Here is a 26,552-nt window from a genome sequence, read left to right as displayed (position 1 = left end):
CAAGAAATTTACTCCCTAAACATTCGCTATGGTGATGTGCTTCAGGTTTTCTTTAAATTAAACTTGTAAATTATCTCCCAATCAATAATAAGGCCATACAAAACAGTTCAGAAAATTGAGAATTAAAGGTCAATTAAGATAAAACAATCTAGACACATCAGAAAGAACTCCTTTATTCATGAAGTGCTAAATAGAATCAGAGTCATACAGCTGGAAACAGATCCTTTACGTCCAATCAGTCCAGGCCAACGATAATCCCAAACTCAACTAATCTCACCTGCCTGCACTAGATCCATGTCCCTCCAAACATTTAAAAGATACTTGTAAATGAATCATAAATGTTATAATTCTACCCGCATCCACCATTTTCTCTGAAAGTTCATTCCACAAATGAGTCATAGTGTATTAAAAAACAACTCAAACCTTTCTCCTCTCACCTTGTAAATGTACCCCCTACACTTGAAATCCCCCACCCCAAGGAAAAGCAATCTGGGGTGGGGGATTTTATAAACGTCTATAAAGGTCTCTCCTTAACCTCCGACATTCCAATGAAATAAAACCCAGCCTATCCTTCTAACCCAAACCCTCCATTCAGAGCTACAAGTTGTGTTTTAATAATCTTTTATTGGACTGCAGCAGTCCCACAAACATTGGTGTCTTGTTGAAATACTAATTTGGTCAAATCAGAGTAATGTACAGAAACATGAGCTTTGGAAAGACATCTTTACTCAGCCTGACAAATTTTATAACGTCACTTGTATAATGTTAAGCAGTTCAACAGACTCAGAATCATGAGGTGATAAGCACAGGAGGTGGTTATTCCACCTATCATGCCTGGTCCAGTTCTGAAGAGTTGACTAATTATTCCTTTCTCCTGCATCCTTGAGATCCCTACAACTTTTCCACCTCAAATTTTTGTCTAATTTGTAAGCAAAATGTATTTAATCAAAAATGGTCTTCTGTTGAATATTACTAAATTTCAGCTAAAGGGGACTTAAAATCTGGCAATAATAGTACTGCATTCTCAAAGTGTCAACGTCACAAGACATTGTAATTACAAGGCTTCATATTATTACATTGTCTTAATTATATGGTGGCATGGGAAGTTGTGTTACCGGTTTCTAACTTTGCTATGCAAGATCTAAACTACATCATATTGGCATTAGACTGAATCTGAAATTGGTTGATGTATGGACACAAAGCAAGCTCAAAACCTGTAATAACTGAAAACGTACAAGCCAAAACTGTCAGTCAATATGTTAGAACATTTCTCAGAATGCTGGATAAATGTTGCCATGAGGTAATTCAAGATAAAGAACCTTGAAGACTTTTTTAAAAAAAGGGTTGTGTCTCAACATCTTATTTTATCTTTGGTTCTTGAATTACTGAAACTATAAATAGCAGAAATGAAGGGAAGGACAATAAGGGCTCTCAGGAAGGAAGTCCTCCTGAAGGGTTGGTGACTGCCTAGTGGTAATGCGTTTATATTAGTGATACACACAGTTTAACATTCTGTAGCAAAAGCAAAGTCCTGATGCTCCTAGAGTTCAAAAATAAGAACAAACTCAGGTCTGGCACCATTGTGGAGAGAGAAACTAAGTTAACACTAAGTATGGTATGACTCTTCATTGCTTCGGAAGAGAAGTCAAATTGGATTTGACATGAACTATTTCTTCCTCTACAGATGCTGCTAGACCTGCTGAGATGCTCTCACACTTCCCTTAATTATTAATGCTTTGTGAACAGGAGATCAAATCCTCACACAGCTAGCCTCACCAGTATATAGGTCATGAAATCACTGATCGTCATAAACACCCATCTGGTTCACTCATCTTTATCATGCAAGGAAGCCTGCTTTCTTACCCGGCCCGGCCGAGTGAGAATACCACAACATGGCAAGACCCTTAACCACCCCCGAAATGGCGTACAAAGGACAATTAAGGATAGACAATATTGCCATCGGCACCCAAAACCCATTAAATAATTTCTTTTTAAAAGATAATGATGAAGTATAATGTAAGAAAATGATGAAAGGCAATGGTCCAATTCCAAAGGGGTGTAGGAAGAGGGATTATGTTGATTGCTTTCCCAAGTTAGTGGGAAGTATAGATGAAGTCAAAGTCATATAGCTACACAGTATGAAAACACACCCTTCAATTCAATTTGAATAGCCGACCAGATGTCATTATATAAACCTAGCCCCATTTGCCAGCATTTGGCCCATATCCCTCTTAAAACCCTCCTATTCATGTACCCATCCAGATGCCTTTTAAAATGTTGTAATAGTACCAGCCTCCACCACTTCCTCTGGCAATGCATTCCATACATGTACCACCCCTGTGTGAAAACATTGCCCCTTAGGTCCCTTTTAAATCTTTCCCCTCTCACCTTAAACCTATGCCCCTCTAGTTTTGGATGCCATGCCCCATCCTGAGGAAAAGACTTCATCTGTTTATCCTATCCATACCCCCCCCCATAAGGTCACCCCTCAGCCTCCGACACTCCAGGAAAAACAGCCCTAGCCTATTCAGCCTCTCCCTAAAGCTCAAACCCTCCAAACCTGGCAACATCCTTACAAATTTTCTGAATCCTTTCAAGTTTCACAACATCCTTCTTATAGCAGGGAAACCAGAATTGCATACATTCCTCCAATAGTGATCCAACCAATGTCCTGTACAGCCGCAACATAACCTCCCAACTCCTCTACTCAATGCAATGACCAATAAAGGCAAGCATACCAAACACCACCTTCACTATCCTGTTGACCCGGGAGTCCTCTTTCAAGGAACTATGACCCTGCACTCCAAGGTCTATGTTTGGCAACTCTCCCCAGGACCTTACCATTAAGTGTATAAGCCTTGCTTGGATTTGCCTTTCTAAAATACAGTGCCTCACATTAGTCGGAATTAAACTCCATCTTTCACTCCTCAAGCCATTGGCCCATCTGGTCAAGGTCCTGTTGTAATCTGAGGTAACCATCTTCGCTGTCTACGATATCTCCAATTTTTGTGTCATCTGCAAACTTATCAACTGTACCTCTTATGCTGTCATCCAAATCATTTACATAAATGATAAAAAGCAGTGGACCCAGCACTGATCCTTGTGGCACACTACTAGTCACAGGCCTTCAGTCTGAAAAGCAACTCTCCACCACCACCCTCTGTCTTCTACTTTCAAGCCAGTTCTGTATCCAAATGGCTAGCTCTGTCAATAAATGGGAGGCTGCGTAGTGGACAGCTGTTCATGACTCTCTGTAGTTTGTGGTCTTGGGAAGAACAGTTGCCAAGCCATGCTGGTGATGTATCCAGATGAGATGCTTTCCATGGGGCATCTATAAAAAGGAGAAAATGAGGTCTGCAGATGCTGGAGATCAAAGCTGAAAATGTGTTGCTGGAAAAGCGCAGCAGGTCAGGCAGCATCCAAGGAGCAGGAGAATCGATGTTTCGGGCATAAGCCCGAAAAATTCCTGAAGAAGGGCTTATGCCCGAAACGTTGAGTCTCCTGTTCCTTGGATGCTGCCTGACCTGCTGCGTTTTTCCAGCAACACATTTTCAGCATCTATAAAAAGTAGTAAGAGTCCTTGTGGACATGCCGAATTTCCTTAGCCTCTTGTAGTAGTACAGGCATCGCTGTGCTTTCTTGATGTGGGTAGACCAGGACAGATTGTTGCCGATTGCCACTTTGAGGAACATGATGTTCACGACCACCCTCACGTCATCATCATTGATTCAGACAGGGGATGCCCTCTACTCTGCTTCCTGAAGTCAAGACTAGCTCCTTCGATTTGTTGACATCGATGGAGATTGGTGGCTTTACACCATACCATTAAGCACTCAATTTCCTTCCTGCACTCCATCATGCTGTTGTTTGAAATGTGACCCACAGCAGTGACATCTTTACAAATTTGTAACTGAAGCTGGGACGGAATTTGGCAACTCAGTAGTGAATGTGCATATCAGCAGTATAGTAGGGGCTGAGTATGCAGCCTTGTGGGACATTGATGTTCAGGATCATCATTGAGGTGTTGTTGTTGGCTAGCCTAGATTGTGGTCTATTGGTCAGGAAGTCAAGGATCCAGATATGGAGAGGGGACATGACTAGAGACCTAGTTCCCGGAGTTTGGAGACGAGTTTGTTTGGAATTATGGTGTTGAAGGCAGAGCTGTAGTCAATAAGTAGGAGTCTGATGTATGTATTTTTGTCAAGCAGATATTCCTGGAATAAGTGTACAGCCAGGGAGATAGCATCTACTGTGGACTTGTTGCACCAGTAGGCAGATTGCAAGAGATCAAGGCAAACTGGGAGGCTGGAACTGATGTGAGCTATGACCAACCTCTCGAATCACAGTGTAACTGTGAATGTCAGAGCCACTGGATGGTAGACATTGACAAATGCTGCATGATTTCTTTTTCTTTGCACTGGGATGATGGTGGTCTTAAAGTACGTGAGAAGTTCAAACTGTAGTAAGGAGAGGTTAACAACATCTACAAATACTCCTGCCAGCTGGTCTGTGCAGGACTCCTATGTATGGCCAGTTGCTTTCCATGGGTTCACCTTAGGAGAAAGGAGAAAGTGAGGACTGCTGGAGATCAGAGTCGAGAGTGTGGTGCTGGAAAAACACAGCAGGTCCGGCAGCATCCAAGGAGCAGGAGAGTCGATAGTTCAGGCGTAAGCCCTTCATCAGGAAAAGAGGGCTGATCTAAAGTCTGTGGTGGTGGCTGCAGGTACACAGGTGCATCAGAGGCCAACAGGATAGGTGATATCGTTTCAGTGCCCTTTTGTTCAAAGCGAGCATTGAGCTTTTGCCCACAATTTTGTTCGACTTCAGTTTGCAGCCTGTTATGTCGTAGAAGTCTTGCCACAAATGATGGGTATCCATGTGATTAGGCAATCTGGTATTTCGTCTTGGCATCCCTGATGGCTTTGTGAAGGTTGTACTTAGATTTCCTGCATAGATCAGGATCGTCCAACTTGGAGTGCCTCAGATCTGGACATCAGTAGGAGGTGGATCTCTCAATTCATCCATAGTTCCTGGTTGGGGAATATTTGGATTAACATCTCCTGCATGCAATCATCTACATACTGAATGAAGTCTGTAATAGTAGAAGCACACTCATTTAGGTTGGCCACTGAGTTCTAGAATATGGACCAGTAAAAGCAGTCCTGTAGAAGCCATTCTGTTTCCTCACACTATAACTACACTACTTTGTGCTTTAATATATATTGGCAAATTGACACATCATTCTTTGAAATAAAAATACCTTCTAGCCCACAGCTTACTAATAAACATTGGGATTGAGAGCTCCGAGGCAGCACTGACAGGTATAGAACTTCGACTGAATTGTAACAGCTATATTCCATACCAATAGGCTTCTACACTCAGGCACCTTCTTCCTTCACCACTTCGTCAGTTTGCAAAGAGCCATACAGGCATAGCGATGCATAGCACGGAGACCCCCTGCCTTTGGTCCAACTCGTCCATGCCAACCAGGATACCCTAAATAAGTCCCATTTGCCAGCATTTGGCCCATAACCCTCTCAATCCTTCCTCTTCATGTACCCATTCAGATGCCTTTTAAATGATCTAATTGTACCAGCCTCCACCAATTCCTCTGGCAGCTCATCCCATCCACACAACACCCTCTGCTTGAAACTGTTGCCCCTTGGGACCTTTTTAAATCTTTCCACACTCACCTTAAACATATGGCTTTAGTTTTGGATGCCCTAAATACCTTGTCTATTCACTCTCTTCATGCCCCTCATGATGTTATAAATATCATTAAGGTCACCCCTCAGCCTTCAACGTGCCAGGGAAAATAGCCCCCACCTATTTAGCCTCTCTCTCTCTATTGCTCAAACCCTCCAATCCTGGCCACATCCTTGTGAACCTCTTCTGAATCCTTTCAAGTTTCACAACATCCTTCCTATAGCAGGGAGATCGGAATTGCATGCAGTATTCTAATACTGGCCTAACCAATGTCCTGTACAGCTACACCATGACCTACCAAATTCCTATAATCAATGTACTGACCAGTAATGGCAAGCATACCAGGCAGGTCTCTCTCTCCACCCCTGCTCTAACCCACACAGCACCCCTCTCCCTACTTGCTCCCACTGAGGGATCATAACAATTTAAGATTCATAATGGGATCAGAGTGGAACAGTGTTTCCTTTCCATCTCATCAAATCTCTGTGCCCTCTGGCTACCCACTTTTCACCACTGTAATCTCTCTTTCCTTATACACTCCACCAAAACCTTTACAACTTTGAACAATTCTACCAAATCTCCTCTTATCCATATCTGCTATAAAGAGATCCTCATTTTCTCCAGGCTGGCAGGTGGGACTAGATTGGGTTGGGATATCTGGTCGGCATGGACAGGTTAGACAAAGGGTCTGTTTCTATGCTGTACATCTCTATGATTCTATATCTTCATTATTTCATCCTCTGTGCCTTGCTAGTAAATCTGGTACACCTTCTACAAGCCTTTGACTTCTTTTTGAAAGCGTGATGCTAAAAATCTCAAACTGGAACCTAATCAGTGTTTAGGTAGGTTGGATTTGGAGGTACTGGTGTTGGACTGGGATGTACGAAGTTAAAAATCACACAACACCAGGTTATAGTCCAACAGGTTTATTTGTAAGCACTAGCTCCTTCATCAGGTGGTTGTGGAGTATAAGATGGTAACACAGAATTTAAAGCAAAAAGTTTACAATGTGATGCAACTGAAATTATATATTGCAAAAGACCGGGATTGTTTGTTAAGTCTCATCTTTTAGAATGACCATGTTGGTTTCAGTTCTTTCATATGTAAATCCAAGAACTTTTTTTAAAATTACATTCTCAAGTGAATTTTAACAATAGGTGCCATGTCTTCTCAAATAATGCATTGAAAGTGTGAGCTACCCTGTGTAAGGTTGTCTGTGCCCCAATGTTTAGACTGATTCTATTTCTAAAACAGGGAATTAGAGAATCTTACATGGATTCATGAAGTTTTTCAGCAAAATAAATGTAATTCTGCAAGTACAAATTCACCCCACAAACTTATATGCATAAGTGAGTGAGTGAGAGCGAGAGCACATCTGTACTGTGATATGAACCCAAGGTCCTGGTTGAGGCCATCCCCATGGGTACCGAACTTCCCCATGGGTACCGAACTTGGCTATCGGCCTCTGCACTGCCACTTTGCACTGTTGCCTGTCCTGAAGTCCTCCTTGGAGGATGGTCACCTAAAGGGCTGAGATTGAATGCCCCAGACCGCTTAAGTGTTCTCCGACTGGGAGGGAACACTTCCGTTTGTTGATTGTTATGCAGTGTCCATTCATCTGTTGCAGTAACCTCTGTTTGGTTTCACCAATGTACCATGCCTCAGGGAATCCTTGCCTGCAGCATATGAGGTAGACAACGTTGGCAGAGTCATATGAGTATCTGCAGCATACATGGTGGATGGTGGCCCAAATGTAATGGTGGTGTCAGTGTCGGCACGGAGACATGGGAACATCACCCACCATGAACACTGCAGATACTCCTATGACTCTGCCAACATTGTCTATCTAATATGCTGTGACAGGGTTGTATGGTGTTGTCCTGAAGGCCAGGCAGTTTGCTTCAAGTTTGAGGCTTGGTGGTTGTTTAAAGGCGAGAAGTGGAGGCATCAGGAAGGTCTTGGTGAGGTGCTCATCTTCACTGATCATGTGCTGTAGACTGCGAAGAGCACTGCATAGTTTTTTCAGCTCCTAGGATGTACGGGACAATGAAAGATACCCTGTCAGTTGCAGCTTAGGTTCATGTCATACTACAGGTGACCCCAGTGCTCTACACACACACACTCCTACAGATCCATACACACACATACGCACCCAAATTCACCCCCACACACTCACACAGGTGTATATCCATTTATACTCACTCACACACACACACCTCTCTCACACACAACTACATGTGCACATACACAAGTTTGGGGAGCGAATTTGCACTTGCAGAATTACATTTTATTTTGTTCAAAAACTGCATGAATATATGTAAGATTCTGCAAATCCCATTTTTAGAAATAGAATCAGTCTGATCAGTGCGACACAGACAGCCTCACACAGGGCACCTCACACCTTCAATGCATTATCTGGGCCAACATGGCACCTATTGTTAAAGTTCACTTAAGAATGTAACTTTTAAAAAGTTCTGGGATTTACATATGAAAGAACTGAAACCAACATGGTCATTCTAAAACATGAGACTTCAACAATCCAGATCTTTTTCAATATATAATTTCAGTTGAATCACTCTATAAACTTTTGCTATAAATGCTGTGTCTTACGATCTTATACTTCACAACTACCTGATGAAGGAGCAGCGCTCCAAAAGCTAGTGCTTCCAAATAAACCTGTTGGACTATAAGTTAGTGCTGTTGTGATTTTTTAAACTTAGGTCGGTTGAGTATTCTTCCTTGCTTTTGTTCTCTGTATCTATCTGAAGAGGAACCATAAGATAATAAGAAACAGGAGCAGGAAAATGCCATTTGGCCTGCTCCACGATTCAAGATCATGGCTAATCTGATGGTGGCCTTTACACTGGCTTTCCTGCCCGTGTCCCATAAAGCCCCAACACTACAGTCCATTAAAAATCTGTATCTCAGATGCAAATATCTGGTTTCCACTGCTCTCTATAAAATACAATTCCAAAGACTAAACCAGTGTCAGAAAAGAAATTCCTCATTTCCATCTTAAATAATAATAATCCCATCACCTGGTTTTTAAAATAGAACCTCCCTGCTGCCCCCAGCCCTGCCAATTCTAGATTCTCCCAAGTAAGGGAGTATCCTTGCAGAATCTACCCTGTCAAGTTGCCTCAGAATCATACCTGCTTTAACAAGGATACTTAATTCTTCCAAACTAATGAGTTAAAACCCCATACTGCTCAACATTTCCTCATAAGACAAATCCTTCATCCCAGGAATCAGCCTAGTGAATTTATTCCAAACTGCTTCCAGTGTAAATAATTCTCAAGTTAGGAAGCCAGAACTAAAGACATTATGTCAAATGCTGCTCACCACCATGCTGTACCATAGTTGCAAGACTTTTTTTGATACCCCTTGCAACAAGTGGCATCATTTGTATTTTCCTTCCTAATTTCTTGCTGTACTTGCCAACATTTAGTGATTCATATCCAAGACACCCTCTTGCATAACATTGAAATGTTTCTCCAGTGAAATAATAGTCTGCATATCTAGATTTCTTACCACAGTGGACAACATATTTTCACTCATTATACTCCATCTGCCAAATATCTGCCCAATTATTCTATCTAGATCCCTTTGCAGAATCTTTCAAATTTCTTCACAAACGTGCACCTGGATCATCAGCAAATTTCACTATGACATTCTTTGAATCCTTACAGAGTGGTATTCCTGATAAAGGGCTTTTGCCCAAAATGTCGATTTTCCTGCTCCTTGGATGCTATCTGAACTGCTGTGTTTTTCCAGCACCACTCTAATCCAGAATCTGGTTCCTAGCATCTGCAGTCATTGTTTTTACCAACTTGCAGATGGTGGCGTTTCCATATATCTATTGCCTTTGTCCTTCTAGATGCAAGTGGTTCTAGGTGTGGAAGATGCAGCACCAATGGCATGTCCCAGAGCAGAAGTCTTCAGTACTATTGCTGGAATTTGTCAAGGCCAATAAGCCTTTTTTATTATCCACTGGTATTGTTTTGGGCAGCACGGTGGTTAGCACTGCTGCCTCACAGTGCCAGAGACCTAGGTTCAATTCCCGTCTCAGGCAACCGACTGGAATTTGCACGTTCTCCCAGTGTCCGTGTGGGTTTCCTCCAGGTGCTCCGGTTTCCTCCCACAGTCCAAAAATGTGCAGGTTTGGTTATTTGGCCATGCTAAATTGCCCACAGTGTTAGCTGAAGGGGTTAATGTAGGGGAATGAGGGGAATGGGTCTGGGTGGGTGGCACTTCGGCAGGTCAGTATGGACTCGTTGGGCCGAATGGCCGGTTTCCAAGCTATAAGTAATCTAATCTAATTCACAGAAAAACAAAGATCTAAAATGAAACCAAAACGATGTCCTTTCCTCAGAGTCACAGATCTCCAGCACAGAGAAAAGGCACTTCAGCCCATCAAGTCTGTGTCGCACAAAAACAACTATCTAAATATTCTAATCCCATTTTTCATCACTTGGCCATAACTTTGTAACCCTTGGAATCATAAGTGCATCCCTAAATACTACTTCAATGTTATGAGGGTTGTGCCTCTACCATCTTTACAGGCAAAGAATTCCAGATTGCCACTACCCTCTGAGTGAAGGAAAAAAAAATTCTCTCTCCCCTCCTCTAAACCTCCTACCCCTTACCTTAAATCTATACCCCTTGGTCATTCATCTCAAAAGGGAAAAGTTTCCTCCTGTCTACGCCCCTCAATTTTATACATCTCAAATCATGTCCCCTTTCAACTTTCTCTGCTCTCAGGAAAACAACGCCAGTCCATCCAATCACTCTTCATAGCAAACTCTCCAGCCTAGGCAACAATCTGGCAAATCTCTTCTGCACCCTCTCCAGTATAATCATGTGGATTGCAAAACTACACAAATACTCTAGTTGTGGCCTAACCAATGTTTATACAGATCCAGCATTAAAAACTCTGCTCTTAAAAATCTGCATCGCAGCCAATAAAAGTATCCCATAAAACCAAACCATTGTCCTAACTATTAACCAGTGGCCCTAACTTTGGTTGTCATGAAGCACTTTGAAAGGCTGGTCATGGCATTAATCAACTCCAGCCTCCCCACTACTCTCGACCCACTCCAATTTGTGTATTGGACCAACAGATCTACATCAGATGCTATAGCACTTGCCCTTCACTCCTGCCTAGAACATCTTGACACCAAGAGTAGCTACGTAGAATCCTACTCCTTGACAACAGTTCAGCCTTCAAAACTATTATCCCCTCAAGACTGATTACTAAACTTAGTAATCTTGGACTAAGCCCCACTCGCACTTTGCAACTAGATCCTCAGTTTCGTGACCCACAGGCCACAATCAGTAAAGATTAGGAACAATATTTCGTCTTCACTAACACTCAACACTGGAGCCTCCCAGGGCTGCATACTCAGCCCCCTACTGTACCCATTGTATACCCATGACCGCATCACCAAATACCAGACTAATGCCATTTACAAGTTCGCTGATGACACCACCATAGTCGGTCAAATCTCAGATGGCAATGAAACAGACTACAGGCGGGAGGTGGAAGACCTGAAAAAATGGTGCGCTGAGATCAATCTAGCTCTCAATGCCAGCAAAACCAAGGAACTCATTATTGACTTTCAGCAGGATGTTACTCATATCCCCCCGTCACATGAACAGCACAGAAGTGCAACGAGTGGAATGTCAAGCTCCTAGGAGTGGTCATTCACAAGCTTTCTTGGACTCTTCATGTGGATGCACTGGTTACAAAGGCCCAACAATGCCTCCTCTTCCTCAGGCAACTGAAGAAATTTGACATGACAGCAAATACTCTTGCCAACATTTATAAGTGTGCCCGAGAGCATTCTATCCAGATGTATCACTAGCTGGTATGGCAACTGGAACATTCAAGATCGGAGACGGTTACAGAGAGTGATGAACTCAGCCCAGACAATCACAAAGGCCAACCTCCCATCTATAGAATCCATCTACCAGGCCCGCTGTCATGGCAAGGCCGTCAGCATTCTCAAAGATCATCCCACCCTGGCAATGTTTTTCTACAACTTCTACCATCAGAGAGAAGGTGCAGAAGCCTGAACACACGCACCAGCCAGTTTCGTAACAATTTCTACCCTACAGTTGTTAGAGTACAGAATGGACTCAAACTGTTGACATTTGTCTATACCTGTGTTTTTGTTTTGCCACTGTTTACCTATTATTTACTCATCAATGCAATTTAACTCTGTGATCTGTCTGTATTGCTTGCAAGACAAAGCTTTTCACTGTACCTCTGTACACGTGAAACTCAACTCAACTCCTTCAGCGACCAATGCACATACACACTGAGGTCCCTCTGGTCCTTGGTAATTCTCATTTCCCACCATTCAAATATTCCTTTGCCTTAACATAAAATATAGATATGCGATTCAAACTTAAAGCAAGACATAAAATGAAACAAAGCACTATTAGGTACTGAGGATCTGAAACAAGATCAGAAATTGCTGGAGAAACTCAGGTCTGGCAAAATCTGTGGAGAGAAAGCAAAATTACCATTCAAGTGCAATGACCCTTCTTCAGCCACTTCTGTTCCCGTTTTTAAGAGATAAAAAAGCTGCAGATGCTGGAATCCAAAAGTAGACAGACAGGAGGCTGGAAGAATCCAGCAAGCCAGGAAGCATCACGAGGTGCAGAAGGGTTACATCTGAAATGTCGACTTCTACACCTCCTGATGCTGCCTGGCTTGCTGTATCTCGCTTTAATAAAAACATCACTTCTCCACTTTAGAACCCATGTTCCTAAATGATAAGAACATTTTAGGATCTTTCATCACACTTCTGACCGAGCAGTAGCTCTCAATGGCTAAATATCCACCCTGAGGCAGCCAAGGAAACATTGCCAACTGGGAAAATGCCATACTGATGTTAATGTGAGTCAGGAACCCAGACCAACCACAAACAGGTTGGCCACTGACCTTCCAGCTGGTGAATGGGCACACTACAACAACCAGTAAATTCCACCCTTGTTTTCTTTTGCTATAAACTCACTGGTCTGATTTCTAGCAAAGATAATAATAAACCCCCTCTGCAGACCTATTTTTTGGATTTCAGTAGACATCAGATTACAAATGAACCAAATCCAGGCCGAGACCCAAGCCAGGTTGAAAAGAAAACTTATTCTCATCTCCCAGGCCTTATTTAGTCAGATACATTTTATGGAAAAGACAGCGCTTTTCCCAGTGCCCTGCCAATGTTTCCCACTCAAACAGCACTTTATCAAGATATTATCAAGGCAAAAATTTATTTGCTGTTGTGTGGGCTTTACTGTCCAAACATGGGCTTTAGCAATTTTGCCAGCAGGACAATGGCTGCATTTCAAAAATCAATGAACTGGGAATGTGAATTAATTGAAATTTAGAAGAATGAGAGGTGAATCTCATTGACATAAATAGGATTCTTAAGGGTAAAAATCACATAACACCAGGTTATAGTCCAACAGGTTTAATTGGAAGCACACTAGCTTTCGGAGCGATGCTCCTTCACCTATCACCTGATGAAGGAGTGGCGCTCCAAAAGCTAGTGTGCTTCCAATTAAACCTGTTGGACTATAACCTGGTGTTGTGTGATTTTTTAAAAAACTTTGTACACCCCAGTCCAACACCGGCATCTCCAAATCATGATTCTTAAGGGGTTTAACAGGATAATACTGAAAGGATGTTTCACCTCACGGGAGAGTCGAGAACAGACAGCATAGTCGCCAAATAAAAGAGCTCCAATTTAAGACAGAGATGAGGAGGAATTTCTTCTCAGAGTTGAGTATCTTTAGTACTCATTGCTACAGACAGCTGTGGAGGCAGAGGCCTTTTGTATATTTAAGGCTGAGATAGATAGATTTTTGATCAGTCAGGGAATCAATGGTTACAGGGAAAGGGCAGCAAAGTGGACGTGAGGAGAATTGGATCAGCCATAATCCTATTGAATGGCACAGCAGGGTTGAGGGGCCAAACACTTTACTCCTGTTCTTTATGGTCTATGGGATATCCTGAAGATGACAGGAGATGAGAAGTTTTATAGATAAAACATTTTTCTTTGAGATTTTTTTCACATGAACACCCTTCTAAATGTATCGTTCTTAGCAGAGACTCAATGTGATGATAATCCCAGCTGTTGTCATTAATGGACAAGTCAGTTGCCAGACTGAAACCTGGCTTGATAGATCATTTTTAATTTAACAAGGTCGTCTTTCACTACAATGCTGCAAATCTGGCTTTACAATATTACAGAAATTTATTACACAAAAGAAAGGAAGATAAAAGAGAATAAAACTATTTACAAATAACAGAATTGAAAAGATTTCAAAACAGAATCAAATCCTTCTATTCCAACGTCATGACTTCACAGAGCTCAAGCACCACAAAAGGTTTGTTTTTCCATCAAATCTTTCGATTTGACCTGACTGTTTCTTCCATTTTCCAGTTTGGAGAGTTTAGTAGCCTCTTCATGAATTAATTACACAACTGAGCTTGGAATTCCAGCTTCAAATAACCCTTATCATTCAGAAATTGCAACTAAATCCTTACATTGAGAGCTAAATCTGACCTTTCTTTGGCTAAGTCAGAGTTGCTTTTAGTTTTTCCTGCAGGATTTCCACCATGAAGGCCTGAAGAGTTTTCTTGCTAAATCTGACCAGACTCACCTCATTAGCTACTTACCCTGTCTCTACGACATCCCTGAAATCTAATTCTAACTCCATCTTGCTATGTGCCATTCACAGTACAGCTCCCTACTTGGCTAATATCCAGAAATACACATCTTCCCTTGCAACGATACCACATTTAAAAGCCTAGTGTGCACTCAGACAAGCATCAGGTGAGAGCTGTCTTGTACAGCTCCTGACGTTTGCTCTGGACTTGACAGTTGGGGAAAATCTGCACCTCTCTATACAGGCAGGGAACTAGAGGTTATGCCATTAATCTCACAATAGCCCAATTCATTTAGGCCCATAAAGATTCCACCCTGAGGAGATCTATTTCCTATTTCTCTGTACTAACTCCTTTCTAAAGGAGAAACTGTTTCATACATCTAACTTCCACTGTGACTGAAATCAAAACCATTCCAAGTTACAGGTTTTTCCTATAAAGCAGAAACAAAAATTCTAAACTGAAAGCAGGCTAATGTCCCTCAATGTTTACTCTGTTCACTTGTGAAACTCCCCAGTACAAACAAATTCCCAAACCACACCCCCTCTGGGACACCATCTCATGACGATTTAAGAAGTCGTGACTCCAAATACACTGATAGGTTCATCATCAGTGGAACAAATTAAATAATAACTTTTAAAAATGAAGACCAATGATGCAAGATGAATTGACTAGCACTTTCAGGGTGAAAACAGATTATTGTTATTGGGCTTAATGGCCTCCTTCCAGGATGCAGCATTCCATGGTTCTATAGTTTTAAGGTCAAGCTAAGTATACTTATTACTACTACTGACAGAATGTAAATCAGTGGGTTGTGGTATCATATGCTGGAATACTACATTACAGGTTTGTTCTAACTTCTGAAATCAGAGTGTCCATTTTATAAAGGTCGTGGTGCTGGATGTCTCAAAACACAAAGGTAGATAAATCTCCAGGACCTGATCAGGTGTACTTTGTGGGAAGTTCAGGAAGTGATGGAGTGGCATGGTGACTCAGTGGTTAGTGACTCTAGTTCGATTCCAGCCTTGGGTGACTGTCTGTGTGGAGTTTGCAAGTTGTCTGTGTGGGTTTCCTCCGGGTGATCCAGTTTCCTCTCAGTCCAAAGATGTGCAGGTCAGGTGAATTGGCCATTCTAAACTGCCCATACTGGTAGGTGCTTTAGTCAGAGGGAAATGGGACCAGGTGGGTTTCACTTCAGAGGAGCAGTGTGGACTTTTTGGGCCAAAGGGCCGGTTTCCACACTGTACTGAATCTGATCATCTAATCTCTAATCTGATTGCTGGGCCCTGGTTGAGATATTTGTATCATCGATAGTCATGGCTGGAAAACTAGAGGTTGGCTAACGTGGTGCCATTATTTAAGAAAGGTGTTAAGGAAAAACCAGGGACTATAGACCAGTGAGCCTGACATCAATGGTGGGCAAGTTGCTGGAGGGTAATCCGAGCGACTGAATTTACATGTACTTGGAACGGCAAGGACTGATTAGGAATAGCCAACACAGCATGGTGCATGGTAAAATCATATCGCACTAACTTGATTGAGTTTTTTGAAAAAGTAACAGAGAATTGATGAGGGTAGAGCGATGGGCAGCATCTATATGGACTTCATTAGGTGTTCAAAAAGGTTGCACATGGTAGACTGATTAACAAGGTTAAACCACTTGGAATACAGGGAGAACTAGCCATATGGATACAAAATGGGCTAGAAGGTAGGAGACAGATTGGTGGTGGAGCATGATTGCTTTTTGGACTGGAGGCTGTGAGCAGTAATGTACCACAGGTTTGGAACTGGGTCCACTGCTTTGTCATTTATATAAATGATTTGGGTGTGAATAAGAGGTATGGTTAGTAAATTTGCAGATGACACCAAAATTGGTAGTGTAATGGACAGTGAAGAAGGTTATCTCAGAATATCACGGGACCTTAATCAGATGGCCGAGGAGCAGTAGGTGGAATTTAGATAAATGGGAGTTGCTACATCTTGGGAGCGCAAATCAGGGCAGGATTTGTGCACTTCATGGTAATGTTCTGGGAAGTATTGCTGAATGAAGGGGACCTTGGCGTGCAGGTTCACAATTCCTTGAAAGTGGGATCACAAGTAGACAGGGAGTGAAGCCGGCATTTGGTACACCTGCCTTTATTGGTCAGAGCATGGAGTATAGGAGTTCGGATGTCATCTTGTGGCTTTACAAGACATTGATTAGGCCACTTTTGAAATACTGCATTCAATTCTAGTCTTCCTGCTATAGGAAACAACTTGTTAAACTTGAAAGGGTTCAGAAAAGATTTAGAGGCATGTTGACAGGGTTGGAGGGTTTGAACTATAGGGAGTGGCTGAATAGACTGGGGCTATTTTCTCTGGAACATTGGAGGCTGAGGGGTGTCCATATAGAGGTTTATAGAATCGTGAGGGACATGGATAGATCGAATAGCCATGGTCTTTTCCCCAGAGGAAGGGAGTCCAAAACTAAACGGCACAGGTTTAAGGTGAAAGGGGAAAGATTTACAAGGGGCCTAAGAGGCAACGTTTTCACACAGACAGTGGTGCATGTATATATAGATTGAGCAACCAAAGGAAGTGGTGGAGGCTAGTACAATTACAACATTTAATAACCAGTTAGATGGGTATATGAATAGGAAATGTTGAGAGGGATTATTAGGGACTAAATTAATTTAGGATATCTGGTCGGCATTGATAAAATACACCGAAATCTGTTTCTGTGCTGTGCACTGGGGCGCCACGGTGGCTCAGTGGTTAGCACTGCTGCCTCACAGCACCAGTGTCCCAGGTTCAATTCCAGCCTCAGGCGACTATCTGTGTGGAGTTTGCATGTTCTCCCCATGTCTGTGTGGGTTTCCTCTGGGTGCTCCAGTTTCCTCCCACAGTCCAAAGATGTGCAGGTTAGGTGAATTGACCATGCTAAATTGCTCATAGTGTTAGCTGCATTAGCCAGAGGGAAATGGGTCTGGGTGAGTTGCTCTTCGGAGGGTCAGTGTAAACTTGTTGGGCCGAAGGGCCTGGTTCCACACTATAAAGAGAGACTCTAAATGACAATATTTGGACTTCAACTAAGAAAATGATGAAAGAGGAGAGGAATTTTTTATTTTAAAAAAACCGTTGGCACAAACACTCAAAAAATATGCAGGGGAATCTAAGTTACTCTTGAAATAACTCCATAAAGGCCAATATCCCATCACCAAGTCATCCTTTATTTACATGCGTGGATTGCTTGACATTGATCCAGCTCCCTCTGAGCCAGCTGAGTGAACAAAATGTCTGACACTCTTGCCCTTATCTGTCAGCCAGGACGCCCTGAATGGAACCGTTCATCTGATCCATTCAGGGAACTCATATCCTGAGGGCCATCTGGCTGACCTTGTTACAATCACTGCAACTCCCATAACTTCATTGCTGGTTAAAAAACCAGCAAGCTTTGGCAGAGATTCAGAACTGTGCTCCTATTTAAACATTAGTCATGAATCCTCCAAGCAGAACGAACACCCTTTCCTTCCACCCGAAATCAATTAGCTCTCCCATATCTCTATTCCAAGAACATACAACTGAAACAAATAAACACAGTTGCAAACAAAACTAGCACCACTCATGGTTTCAATTAAAAATATTGACACAAAGAAACCAACACTTGTATATTCACTGAATGTCAGAACTGGCAACAGTTATTCAGAATGAGGAGGATCAGCATAAAATGCACCATGATTGCTAGCTTTACATAGTCTACTATCGTGTAAATTTAACTAGCTGGAAATTGTAAAATTAGGAGGAGTGGATGGAAGAAAGAGACAGAAACTGTCCAATAAGTACAGAGAGCTACAGAGGGTTCCAAACTGCTTCATTTAGCAAAAGTGGTAAATTGTCTTTTTTATATAAACGTCACTTTTTTTTGAGGTATGAGTTTTGGCACTCATTCTTTAACTTTGTCTTGCTGCATTGAATTGGTTGGCAGGCAAGCCTTTGCACTGTGTTACACAACAAAGGAGCAATAGAAACAGAATAAATTCTGACTGAACTCAAAAACCGTAACACATGATTCACCACAAAAGGTAGGCACAAAAAATATTATCAGATTTTCTAAGTGGAAATCTCATACAGGTTGTCATTCCATGTCATTTATATGAAACAAAGAACTCCACTTTGCTGACAGGAGGTTCCAATCGTGGCTCCTTCAGAATTGTGGAGCAGTATAGGTCAATTAGTGCAGAACATTCAGAGAAAGGCAAAATCAAGCTCCTGTTTCACAACAGCCAATCGCCATGTTCAGCAATTCAAACATCCATCACAGATAGGTCTTGACAGTGGCAAGCTTGTAAGCAAGTACAAAGGTCAACAAGAGTGGGGCTGGAAAAGCACAGGTCAGGCAGCATTCAAGGAGTAAGAGAGTCGCTGCTTTGGGCATAAGTCCCCTTCATCAGGGATGGGGGATGCTGAGAGATAAACAGGAGGATGGGGATGGGGAGAAAGTAGCTGGGAAGGCGATAGGTATATGCAGGGATTTTTTCATTCATTTGTGGGACTTGGGTGTCTCTAGCTGGACAGCATTGATAGCCTATCCCCACTTACCCTTGAAAAGGTGATGATAATGATAGGGTGAAGCAGACAGGTGGGGAGGAAGTTGGACAGGTAGAACAGTTCAAGAGGGTGGTGCTGAGTTGGAGGGTCAGATCTGGGCTGAGGTGAGGGAAGGGGAGATGAGGAAATTGGTGAAGTCAACGCTGATGTTATGTGGTTGACAGGTCCCAAGGTGGAAGATGAGACATTCTTCTTGCAGTCATCGAGTGCTTTGGATTTAGCAGTGGAGGCGGCCCAAGACTTGCACATCCTTGGGGGAGTGGGAGGGGAGTTGAAGTGGTTGGCCACAGGGGAGTGGGGTTGTTTGGTACATATGCCCCAGAGATGTTTCCTGGAAGGGAGTTGGTGGTGGTGTAAGTGGTAAGTTGGGGATCTTGGTTAACAAGTTCAATTCAGTTTTTAGGTAGTCTCACATTTCCTGAGTAAATAATTACTTAGCTGTAGTGGAACCCTTCAAATTCCTTAAAATTTAAACGTATACTTCTGGGAGGATTACAAACAAAGAATCGCCTGATACACAATCTTCAAATTTCCAGGGCAATTCTCCACATATCTATTACACAGGGGACTTGGCAGAGTTCCTTTCCAAAACTCCAATCTTTGTTTCAGAAATCATTAATTAGCTATTGGAAAATCCAAACTATTGTTATAATAGCAAAACATTAATACTGGAGATTCAAATTAAAGCCAAAAAGGTTTAGATTAGATTAGATTACTTACAGTGTGGAAACAGGCCCTTCGGCCCAACAAGTCCACACCAACCCGCCGAAGCGCAACCCACCCATTCCCCTACATTTACCCCTTTTACCTAACACTACGGGCAATTTAGCATGGCCAATTCACCTGACCCGCACATCTTTGGACTGTGGGAGGAAACCGGAGCACCTGGAGGAAACCCACGCAGACACGGGGAGAATCTGCAAACTCCAAACAGTCAGTCACCTGAGTCGGGAATTGAACCTGGGTCTCTGGCGCTGTGAGGCAGCAGTGCTAACCATTGTGCCACCATGCCACCCACTGTGTTGGAGAAACTCAGCAAGGGTGCATTTGGGTACAGTGTTTGAGCATCAGATATTAAAAATACATGGATAAGGAACAAAATGGAACAGTTGTACTACAAAAGGGAATCACGGACCTGGTTTTAAGGAAGGGCATTGTCAGAAAGCACATGTTGTAGCAGCAAGACGTTGTCTCCATGAAAACATTAGTTCTTCATTAGAGTTCACCTGTTGTTCTTTCAACCAGAGATGTAACAACGATAACACCACCTGATGAAGGAGCAGCACTCAAAGCTTGTGATTTCAAATAAACCTGTTGGACTATAACCTTGTGTGGTGTGACTTCTGACTTTGTCCACCTCAGTCAAACACCAGCATCCCCACAATGATAACACTGTACTAGCTAAGTACTGCATTAGAATTTTTACTTCTACTGCTTCAGTTTTGTCCGATGGATACTGGCAGATTCTGCTTCAGAGTTAGACTACTTGTTGTAATACCAATACATTTGTACCAACTGACTGAATTCGCATGCACATTTTTCCCAAATAGGATCATCTTTCAGTTATATCAGAATACTACTGCCAGATAGTTGAGATAAGTGCAGACCAAATGGCACATTAATACTTACTGACAATTCCCATCCCAACCCTCTGGATCCAGTGCAACATTAATCTCCCTTTACTGCAAGGGCATCGACTTGTCATTTCCAGTGAGCATTATAGAAATGTAGTAGACAGTCAAGTATCGATCCCAGTAAGGGATTTGTATCTTCACCACAGGTAGACAAGTAATATCAAAAATGTTTGATGAAATAGAATTAAAAGGGAAGAACCTGGATTTAAGATTGTTGACTTACACATGCCAAAATAAAATGAAGGATATTGACCAAATTGTTAATTTGTCGCAGTTTTAAATTTTGACATGAATTCAACCATATACCTAAAAAAGGAACATTTTACTGCCTGATAGCACGAAGCAGCTTTCCAAACATGGTCAAAATTAAACTGAGCTCTGTCACGGTTTGGAATTACAACAGAAATAAAAATGATACAGACATTATTCAGCCAATCAGATTCAATGGCAGTGCAGCAAAGCTTCTGATACACAAAAACATCATTGCAATGCAATAAGCATATAACAATACAGGGCCACCCCCGTATCCGTGGAATTGTTTTCTGCAGTTTCAGTTACCCGCAGTTTACTATGGCCTGAACATATTATTGGGAATATGCCGCATCAGGGCTGCCGGGAAGGTATATTTCCCATTGAAATGAATGGGTTCACTCCTGTCTGTGGTTTTGGGCTTCCGCGGTAAGTTTAGGAACGTATCCCCTGTGGGTACAGGGGGAACTACTGGACTGTGTAGCATGCTGAACTCAAGAGGAGAACACCTTTTCCACAGCATAAACATTAGCAATCGGAAAAATTGTAATCCTAAAATTTTCCATCTTTTCTAAACAGGTGTCTGAATTGAAGTAATTCAAGTGAAAAATAAGAGGATTAATAGTACAACATACATACAAACAGAAGCTAACTTTAAAAGGATACAGGGGAGTAAACTGTCTGATACAGTTGAAAAGTTGACTTCTGCTTTTTGGTCCTTAACATGTTAATCCTGTGGCTATTTAGGGCGAAACAGAATTTAGAGTGCGCTATGCAGTGTCAGTGTCAGCAGGTGATATGATATGCCCATAAAGTTGCCAACTCCATACAAAACAAGCTTTGAAATCAGAATCAGGAAGACCTGTCAAGTATGTCATGTACCTCATCACAACCTGTTTAACAATTAGCTGCAGAATGGCCTGGATGCAATCTTCCATCATAAAAAGAGAGAAAGAGATGACCATTCAGTTCATTGAATCCACTGTGCCAATACAATCACAGCTGATCTGATGGTGGCCTCGATTCCAGTTTCCTGCCTGCATGCTCGAATCCCTTATGAGTCAAAAATCTAACTCAATCTTGAGCTTATTCAATGGTCTAATGTCTAGTCCTCACTGTAATAAAGAATTCCAAAACTTGACAACCCTCAGAAGTTCTTCCTCATCAGCATCCTAAATGGTACACTTGAATTAGAGAGCAGAGTTTCAAAATTACAAGATAATCCTCACAATTCCACACACAGTCAGGATGACCACTTCAGCAGCCAAGGACATTCAGCCTCCAATCTTTGGGTGACTGTCCCCCAAGGTGGACATCAGGGTATGCATCAACACCGCCCCTGCTCGGCGACTGATAGAAAAGTTCGATATCAATGAGGATGGCCTCAACCAGGGTCTTGTGGAGTTTGCACGTTCTCCCCGTGTCTCCAGGTGCTCCGGTTTCCTCCCACAGTCCAAAGATGTGCGGGTCAGGTGAATTGGCCATGCTAAATTGCCCGTAGTGTTAGATAAGGGGTAAATGTAGGGGTATGGATGGGTTGCGCTTCAGCAGGTTGGTGTGGACTTGTTGGGCCGAAGGGCCTGTTTCCACACTAAGTAATCTAATCTAATCTAAAGGTGGCTCACAACCATTGTGTCCAGAGCAACTAAAGGATGGACAGTAATGCTGGATCTATCAATCAATCAACAATATCAACACGAGCGGTCAAAGAGAGGCAGGTTTTTGTTGGGGGTCATCATACTGTTGAGGGAGACAATGTTTGTTTGGATTCATCAGTCCCTGCAGGAGGTGTAGAAAGAATAGCCTTACTGCCAATTCTTTCCGATGCTCAGAAGCAGTATGAAGAATGTTAGAACTGTTCTACAAGAGAATCATAGATTCCTTTCCAGACCCACTCAGCTACTGCTCCTCACAAATTTTCAAAATGTAATTAGAGTGGTGATATGGCCAATTATACAAGTTTTCGACATTATCTAGTATAGAATCAGTAACAAGTCAGCCAGGTCTCTTTAAAAGAACAAACAAATTTATTATAATAAAACAACTTAAAATAAATGAGCAAAGAATGACAAATAAAAAGATTTAGGTCATGTGCAAAGTTAGATAACTTAAATTCTAACAGCTAAAATTAAGAGGCAAATAGGGATAACAGACAAGTGGATAGTTAAACACCCCATGGAACATATCAAATAGTAATTCTGATCAGGACATATTTCTCAGGAGCTCCCCCACTGCCCCTACCCCATCCACAAAATGTTAATGATATCTTGCATCACCAAATCTCACTAAAGCTTCACAAGAGGATTACAAAACTTCACTTTTGATGTCCTGGCCTTGAAACACCCTCAAAAAAATATCTTCGGACTACGTTAACGATTTCTCACAGTCTAGTGGTCACCATTCTTTCCTTGGACTATGTTCTCCTTAATTCCTGGAATCTACCCTATAGCACATATTCTTAGGCACAACTTCAGTTTTCACAAACAAGCTTCACCAAGCCAGTATAGCACCTGCATTGGATTCCTGTGCTCTAGTCTGGTTCAATTGTGCAAAGTAAATACTGCTTGTGGTTGCAACAGAAGAGCTACACTCAACTATTAGTGGCAAACACCTTCTGAACCTGCACAGCTCCCAGGACTTTTCTGGAGCCCTGACTTCAACACTTAACTACCTAACACCGGAGATCTATACGACTGGTCTTAACCTCTCTCAGAATTCTAACTACATAGACCCAGTACAGTTCACTTGCCTTTTAGTACAGATTAATAGTTATTTTCTATATGGGACTTATCAACTAAAAGTATCTAGGAACTGTTCCTCAGTGACCGCTGAACTGTTTTGCATCATCTATTAAAATCTCACAATAAACTCCACCCTTGTTTTCAACAATATCAATCCCTCACTGTGTACCCACAATCATGGTTGCCAATTGCTGGTTCTAACAGCATGAAAAAAAAGTCACCATAAAATCATAATTTAGAATCTACTGGATTGCTCAAGTATTTATTTTAACAGTAATATATTAAAATAAAAGTGTTTCATAAAGATATCTCTTCTCTGCATCAATAATTTGTTTTTATAATTGTATAACCAGAGTTACCACATCTTTTACGTTTCCAGAGCTGAGGAAAATGGTCCCTATCAGTGAAATCATTGCTCTTTGTTCACAGAATTTACAATGCTGCAAACATCCTGGCCCGCACAATATTTCAACACCAACAGCAACTGTCTCTATATGCCAGAACTTAAAAGAAGGGCTCAGATACACAGACAAAGGAAAAGTCTCATGAAGATCTGAACCATTGACAAATCTGAATCTTTGAGCGCAGCATTTTGCTTAGGTAAGGAATACATTTCAGTATTGAAGTGCCACATTAAAGAAGTTCAATTATCTAAGTTAGAACAGAGACAAATTATGTGCCACCACTACATACTTTACAGTTATACCTATTTTCTATACTAAGTGCCAGGAGTATTTTCTCTGAATTGAACAGATACAAAAGACAAATAGATTCCTCCTTTTTAATTTTATTAAGAATGCCAGCAAACGTGTACAAACATCATACAGATAAGTGAGTATTCCAGATTTTGAAGTTGACAAGACTTTAAATAACAGTTTTTACCTTATGTTGAGTTTGTGGATCATGGTGAGCACATATTTGTTACCAGGGTAATTGAAGAATTCATTTAACAATTGAGATGGCTTCTTTACATTGTGATAAGTACATGCACACACTAAATAAACACTATTAGCTCAATTCAGACTTTAATATGTTGCTGCAATTGATCATCATTAAAATATAATTCAGGGGAGGAAATCTTTCATAGGAAGTTTTGCTCAGAAGGAATCGTATAGTACAGCAACATAATTTTGTTTTCCCAACACGCAGCCATGGTTAGAATCCAAAAGCACCGTCTGACAGACTGTGGAGGTCACTTGCAGAAGTTAATTGGATTAATATCTGCAGAGAAAACATTTGCAGGGCTACAGGAAAAGGACATGCACTTCAATGAGGTGCATGAACACAATACGCTGAATGGCCTACAGGATAAAGTTGGTCAGAACCTATTCATGGCCATTATGACCTTCTCATTTTAGGATGCACCCATCAGTCTTTATCTTTTATTCCCAACCCCAGCAGGACTTTTTTTTAAAAGAGTAGATTCGGTACAGTGTGGAAACAGGCCCTTCGGCCCAACAAGTGCACACCGGCTCTCTGAAAAGTAACTCACCCGGACCCATTCCCCTATCCTACCTTATATTTACCCCTGACCAATGTGCCTAACACTTTGGACAATTTAGCATGGCCAATTCATTTGACCTGCACATCCTTGGATTGGGGGATGAAACCGGAGCAACTGGACGAAACCCACACAGACACGGGGAGAATGTGCAAACTCCACACAGACAGACAGTCACCCAAGGTGGGAATTGAACCTGGGTCTGTGGCACCGTGAGGCAGCAATGTAAACCACTGAGCCACCATGCCACCCCAATAAAATTTGGTAGGTTTTATTAACAAAACCTACTAATGTTGTATTCTTAAAATAAATTGAGGTGAAACAAGACTCATGGTGATGTGCACTATTTTCATCTTAATAAAATCAGAATGCAATTTTTCATATAATGATTCATTGTCAATGCTGTGCATTTGTCAACAATATAGAAGTTGACAGAGAAAACCACTCTCCAATATTATATTCAAAGGCCCCCTATAGCAGGTTTAGTCATTTGTCACAAATAAATGCCATCCCACTCTGCTGCCAATCACTAATCTACTCTTCAGCCTGAGAATTACTCCAAGCTTGGAAAATTAGTTCAATACAATCATCCTTTAAAGCAAGTCATGGCACAACTCAATATAACAGAGACGAAAAGGAGAGAAATTATGCTGCTAACCAGTTAACTAAGATGTGTATTGAACATATTTAAACAGATCTAATATATTTATGGAGCATTAGTCAATACTAACAGAATAAAAGTTACATCATTCATTGCTAAGGAAAACAGTTCCCAACATGTTGTTAAGATAGAATAACTGGGGCACCAAATAACAAAGATGACCTGGTATAATTCGTAAAACAAAAAAGTTGGCATGGGGAGTCAATACAGTCTTGCCAGCATCTCTTATTCCTAATACAAATAGTATACTATTTAAAACATATCAGTACACATCTATGACTCTTACATCTCTGGTAAATTCAATAATGTTCTGTGTGCGCACACATCACAACATTCCTCTGACATATGATATCACAGCATCTACAAACCACTTTCATAACAGGTTTCATAACTAGATTACCCACATGTTCACTTTGCCTAATTATTCCTAAGGAAATATGATACACTTAATTTGGAGCCTTGAAAGCAATAACTGAACAAACAACTAGTTACATTCAGAACCAAGAAATTTTAAAAGTTCCAACTTACTTCTTTAAAAAATTCATTTATGGGATGTGGGCAACACTGGCCAGGCCAATTTATTGTCCAGAAATCAGTTACTAGTCAACCACATTGCTGTGGATCTGCAGTCACATGAGGGTCAAACCAGGTAAGGACAGCAGATTTCCTTCCCCAAGGGATATCAGTATTTTTAATAAACAAGTTAATGATCTTTCAGGAGCTCCTCAGCTGATGTTAGCAGTTACCTTGTGTAACTGATTTCTAGCACAAAAGAGTATTTTCCCGTGAAATGTCCCTG

The 26,552-nt window shown here is 41.6% G+C and overlaps 1 protein-coding gene across 4 annotated transcripts in view; it reads right to left on the bottom strand.

Moving 5' to 3' along the window:
• The window catches only part of tmem117 (transmembrane protein 117), a 365,044-nt gene that overhangs the window by 274,724 nt on the left and 63,768 nt on the right, over nucleotides 1-26,552 (bottom strand). The gene's annotated exons all lie outside the window — the stretch shown is intronic.

The sequence above is a fragment of the Hemiscyllium ocellatum genome, chromosome 19 (assembly GCF_020745735.1).
Source record: "Hemiscyllium ocellatum isolate sHemOce1 chromosome 19, sHemOce1.pat.X.cur, whole genome shotgun sequence".
NCBI lineage: Eukaryota > Metazoa > Chordata > Chondrichthyes > Orectolobiformes > Hemiscylliidae > Hemiscyllium > Hemiscyllium ocellatum.
This window is presented reverse-complemented; position numbering and strand designations above follow the sequence as displayed.